This window comes from Papaver somniferum, chromosome 5 (assembly GCF_003573695.1).
Source record: "Papaver somniferum cultivar HN1 chromosome 5, ASM357369v1, whole genome shotgun sequence".
Lineage (NCBI taxonomy): Eukaryota > Viridiplantae > Streptophyta > Magnoliopsida > Ranunculales > Papaveraceae > Papaver > Papaver somniferum.
In genome coordinates, this window is record NC_039362.1 from 120253231 (window position 1) to 120259938 (window position 6708).

The following is a 6708-nucleotide window of genomic DNA, read 5'->3' on the forward strand; positions in this document are numbered from 1 at the left end:
CAAAAAGTGGTTTAGTTTTCCTTGATCTATCATTCTCAGAATAATTCTTTTTACATTTCTGCAATCATTTGTTGTATGTCCATGAAAATGATGATAAGAACAAAACTCATGGCTTCTGTGGTTTGGAGGTGGTTCTGTTCCCTTGTTCCATGGTGTTGGTATATTCTCCATCAAAATTATAGCTTCCCATATTTTCTCCACACTTGCATTTAGAGGTGGCATCTTGATTTCTTCCCATACTACCTTGTGACTTCCTTGTCCTCTATTATAATTTTGTCTTTGACCTCCATAAGTTTCTTGTGTTTGATCGAGTCTTTGAATCTTGTTATTTCCACCACGATTGTAGAAATCTCTTTCTCTTTCATACTCCTCTTGATCTCGGCTTCCCATAGCCACCAGTTTCTGTTGATTGTTACCCGTCACCTTCTCTTGTTGTACTTGCGAAGTATTCGCTACTGTATTTATTAGCTTGGGTAATAAGCTTGCATTCGCTGTTTGTGAGTTGGTGTTCGCAACTGGATATGATTCCATTTCATTTTGCCTTTCCTCTAGAGCAATGTATTCTTCTTGAAGTTCTCGCAATTCAGTCATTGTGATCGTATTCTCGACTCTGAAAATTTGGACATACAATAGGTTTGTTGCAAACATAGCATTGATAAATGATAATATAATATATCTCTCATCTACACGGCCAACCATTTCACTACACATTGTTCTCCATCTTTTAGTCAGGTGTTTCAAAGTTTCGCCAATCCTCTGTTTTAATCCAAACACATCTTCTATACCAGGTCGCGAAGAATTATTACTTATATATGCCCCTAGGAATGTAGTATGCAAATGATTGAAGGATGTTATTGTATTCTTTGGTAGACCTTCAAACCATTTTAACGCCTCTTCTGTTAAGCCGGATGCGAAATATTTGCACAATACGGCATCATGACTTTCCCATTGTAACATGCACCTCACATAGGCTTTAATGTGTTGAATTGCACAAGTTGTTCCATCAAAAATGCTGGTTAATGCGGGCAAATTGCATTTCGGTGGTATTCCTCCTAATTGTACTTCCCTTGTAAATGGAGTTTTGGCAGCTTCTTCTATTGCTTCATCCAATTGTCTTCTGCCTACTTCTCCTCTATTATTTAGCATTCCTCTCTTTTCTTCTAATTCTTTCAAGATTTGTTTATTTACACCTGAATTTTGATCCATTGGTCTTTTTAATTTCGCCTCTCTTCTTCTGCGTTCATGTCTTTCTTCTCTCGCGAAATTTTGCATTTCTTCTTCATTATCTTCATCTCGTCTTCTTCTGCGAGTTTCTTCTTCACCCCTATCTTGAATTCGCAAATGATTATGTCTCTCATTTTCCCCTTCATGATTTTGTTCATTTCTTATCAATTTCATTCGCTGTCTTTCATCCATCCTCTGTACTCTATCATACCCTTCATTGAGATTACCGTTATTCCGGTTTTGTGTACGCCTTCTTTCTCGATTGTCGTGATTGTTCTGGCGAATTGTCTCCTGAAGCTCTTGTTCTTCCATTTCCGCTCTCAATCTTTCACGTTCGCAGATTAAACGTGCTTTTTTATCATAATGTCTTTCAATTTCTTCTTCAATCGTTTGTTGATTTCTTTGAGTTTCTCTTTCATGTAAAATTCTTCTTCCTTCCTCTCGATTTTCTTCGCCATCTTGGTCATTTTGTCCCTGACGTTGTCCATTCTCTTGATTTCTACCATTTTTCCCATCATCAAAAGTTTCATTTTGTGGAACGTAACGATCATCAGCTCTTTCTTTATTTTCGCGATATTCTTCATTAGAATTTGATATTTCTTCTTGAATATTGTTTCCATCATTGATTGTGGGTGAGTTTCGCCTCATTTCTCTTCTAGTCGATCTTGAATATGATTTTGTAATACTTCTCGATCTTCTATACTGTAGTCTTATATTCTCCATCCTTAATTCGTGATTTTGCCTTGTTAGATTTGCACATTCTTCTGCCTCAACTCTTATTTCTTCATGTATTCTTCGTCTCAACGTTTCTAACGTTCCAATTTCCTAATCTCCATGAATTATTCCTTCATCTGCTTCTTAATTTCTCTCTACCTGTCTATGGTTTCTGTTTTGTTGCTCTTCTTCTACTTCTTCTGCCGAATTTGATTGCCAAGTGTGTATACTCACCCTATCATAATTTGTATTCCTCCCTTGTACTAGTGTTTGTTGAATTGGTGGTTGAATTTGATTTTCTCTATTACTTCTCATTCTAGTAGATTCTCCCATTTCACTTCTTTCTCTCCCAACAATTCTCTTGCTTCTTCTAACAGTAGCCGGTTGTTCGGATGTATTTCTTCTTCTAGCCATTTCTTCAATGTTAACAATATTGCAAGAAATTATGGAAATTTCTTAATCAATCACTCTAAATCTTCACAAATCTCATTATTAATTTTTCAGCTTTTTCTAGAATAATCTTCAATATCTCCCTGTTTCTAGCGCCATTATGTAGTTGCAGGAAATCCTACACTACACCCCTCATATGATTTCATTATTACTCAACTCATTTTTAGATTTACACTCTTAATTTTATTGATCAATCTTTGAATATTCTTACAAGAAAAGATAAAGGAATCAAGAATGTCCTCTGTTCTAGACTTTCTCTCTCCTATTTACTTGTTTCTTACTCAAAAAGATCTCTCCCCTTTCTTTACAACTTGAACGACTATTTATAGGGAAATACATAGTGGATGATAGCTAATCTGTCCTTTATTTTCGGGTATGGTTTGCGACATTCTCGCAACCTTACAAATGTTAATTTCGCAAGCTTTCTAATTTTCGCAGAACTATCACATCTTTCTCGTGATTCTAGCTGACGTCGTTTATCGTATCATTTCTGAAATTTTTCTGCGACGCTGTTGTGTTGTGTAATTCATAATTTCTCTGAGACATTATCGTTGCAAGATTCTGATCCTACATATAGAGCGACAACGTCTTCGGGATGTAACCAGGTTTTCCCCGACTATGCAAGAGGAATATGACACTCCAGCAAGTTCATATTGCTCAACCCTCAGATAATTAATGCTCCTAGACAGGAAGCCCTTCTAGTATAGAGCCAGCAATTAATTATCTTAAATCGTATGAATATCCAGCAATATTCTACGAGCCATCGTCTGAATATCCAACAATATTCTACGAGTCATCAATTAATCGCCTGAATATCCAGCAATACTCTGCGATTCCTCGTTATATTTCGTTACTTCAATCTGTAGTTCTTCCCAACAGAATTCCACAGGTTAGTAATAAATATTCAACAAAATAGGCATCTGAGCATCGAATAAGCCCTGACAAAAATGGTGCAAGTGTAATTAGCAGATAATGCACAGACCAGCATTTTGAATGCACGAACGAGCATTTCAAAAATACGAACGAACGAGGAACCTATGCAAAATAGGAAGGAAATATAATAATAAAAAAATATTAAGCAAAAGCGCCAGGGGACTAGGCTCACCAGCCGGCCAGTCATGCCGTGACTAGTCCCGCGCCCAATTTTATATTTTATCATATTTTTACTATTTTTACGATCTCATGAAAATCCTCTTGTTCGAGCAAATTTCCTTTATTTCAAAGAAATTATCTAAATCACATGATTTTATCAAAAATAATAAAATTAGGGAAAGGTGTCGCGGGACCGTGCACCAGTCGGCCATGTCTTGGCCGTGGCTGATACCACACCTCACGTCCCGTTATTTTATTATTTCTTCTCAAATTATGAAAATTCCTTGATTTTATGAATTTTCCCTAAAATCATGAAAATTCCCTAATTTCATGTATTTTTATCTAAATCACATGATTTTATCAAAAATAATAAAATTAGGGAAAGGTGTCGCGGGACCGCCGGCCGGCCGGTCATGCCTTGGTGGTGGCCGGTCCCACACCTCACGTCCCATTATTTTATTATTCCTTCTCAAATTATGAAAATTTCTTGATTTTATGAATTTTCCCTAAAATTACCTAATTTCATGTATTTTCTCTAAAATCATGGAAAATATTAAAAAATTAGGAAAACTTGTGAGACCGGGCTCTAGCCGGCCAGCCATGCCCTAGTCGGTCCCATACGCCCATTATTTTATTATTATTTGGTGTTTTGTTTCCTGATTTCCTGTAAACTCCCTGATTTCAACAAAATATCTTGGTTTTCAACAAATCCCTTTGATTTTATGAAAATTATCTAAAATCATCAAAATTACATAAAATTGGGAAGAGTGCCTTGGGACCCGCGCCCATTGGCCGGCCGGCCATGCCACGGCCATTGCAGGTCCCACACTCCCATTCCCTATTTTATATTTTAATTTATGTCTCTCTTCTCATGGAAGTTCCCTAATTTCACCAAACTCTCCAGTTTCATGGAATTTCCCATGGATTTTTCATATTTTCTCCAAATGTTGCTCAAACGTGCACCAGAAAATATCAAAATTCTCAGGACTGAAGCACGAACATCATGGTGACACGGGCACATCCCCTTGACCGACCAAGGGTGACCCTGAGGCTTGCAAACAGCTGGTCCAGCGTGCTTTAATGATTTTAACCTAATTTGCTCAGCTTCTCATATTAGGTTCAAACTCTTTCCAAACAATTGGAAGTTTGCTCAAATGACCATCTACTGGTCCCACGGCCATCAAGAGCCGGTGCCATGACCTCTTGGCCGGTCCCTCATATTTTCCATAAAACCAGGTTTTATATTTTGTCGCTCACACGAGCATTATTTCAGTAAATGATTATACCAACATTTAATCATTCTTTCACCAACTGGTCCTCAAGAGACTTTGGTATTTTTGCTCATTCGAGCATCTGGGTGTTATATGGTGAACCCGTCATCCCATGTAGCCGGTCTTATGTGATTTTCAATAAATCATTATCTCGGTAAAATTAGGGTTTTGAATCCAGAGCTCTGCAGAAACGTAATTATGAGCAGATTCGAACACTCTGGTAATTTTATGTTGATTCCATGATTAACATTCGTATTTATTTTGCTCGACCCAACAGTCAGTAACTTAAATTAATATTTTACTTGGTCCAGCTACCACCAATTCATTAAAAGAACGATATTTGTTCAAACTAACAATATTCGCTCGAACCGGCAATATTTACTCAATTAGCAATATTCGCTCGGACTAGCAATATTTGCTCAAACGTCAGAATGTTGGTTCAACGATCAATATTCAACAATTTAGCAACACAGTTTTGCTCGTCTTAGGTTATGATGATACCTCGTCTCAGCAGACACGTTAAATTCATGAGTTTCGAAATATTTACTCACACATGTTCAACTCAGCGCTTCATGGACTCATCGTCCCATAAAGTCAGCAACTGACTCCAAAATCACGAGATTTCAATCGTGTCACATGGGGGGATATTAACTAGGGTTTTGGTCTGGCGGTCTACGGCACGTGTGTTCACCCACGATGATAATGTGAGCAAGTCGCGCAATCAGTTGGAAGAGTCAGCAAAGTAGTGGGTGGAAAGTTAACCAAGTCTCCTCACGATGAGTAATTGGTTTTAACATGATTTCCCCATTTCCCATTCTCTGATTCCAGCAACTGTCACACTTCATGGGATCATGGTGTTTTCAACTACGACATTATAAAATGTCTCTGAATCTTGATTGAAAAGACATAAGTTTTCGAACACTCGAACAACATTCGCCAAGACGAGTAATTTCTCATCAAAGTTCATACAGACAATCTTTCGTCTACACGAACTCACAGAAATTACTCTCAATTGAGAAAAAATTCAATCATTCAAAGCATTTTCATGCTGAATTCACAACACACCTACAATCTCAGATCACCATTGATCTCACGTATTTCTCAGCCTCCCTCCTACAAATCAACCCATCCTCTCTTGTGACCAAATTGACTCTGGAACGACCATTGTTCTTGGTTTAGGCCGGGGTCTTACAGATTGATATCTTGAACTTAAAGAACTCCCTTCTTGCAGTGCATCTGTGTGAGGTTCAAAATTTCGTTAGGTTCAAGGAGTCTCCACACGGTTGACTCTTCAATTCCGTAAAAACTAGCAAATCGTTTTTCCCCACTCACAGATTGGAAACCACAGTGGGAGATTAATCTCTCGGTTGCAATCTCACGATTTCACAAGATGGCTGGTCTTAGGTTTTGGGTTAGTTACAGGTTCCAACACAAACGACGCTAGTACTAGTAACAACAACAATGACAATCAGAATATCCCGAAAATGATTCCGGCCTCCAACACTGACGGTGGTGACATTACTCCTCCTCACGCTGAAGGTCATCCCCTGTTCGGTCGACACCCTGAAGAAGTCAGAAGAAATCCACCACCTACCATTGCTGATCTTATCAAAGTGCAGGAGACTCTCGCAAAGAATCAGACGGACATGGCTGCTACACAGAAGGAGCTGTGTAATTATCTCAAAACTCTTACTGATAATATGACAGAGAAGACTCAAGAAAAGCGAAAAGAGAAGGAGAAATCCTCAGATGTTGCTGATCCCGAAGTAATCCCGATCCATACAGTGGATGATGATGAAACTGGCAAAGCTGCATATTCATCAGCAAAGGAACCATCAAATTTCATTACTCGGGAAGACGTGGAGCGCCTTCTGGAGAACCGTGGAAAAGGCAAGACATCACATGTCCATCATCACCAACCTCCTTATCCTACCGCTACGCATAGGATTCCCCTTCC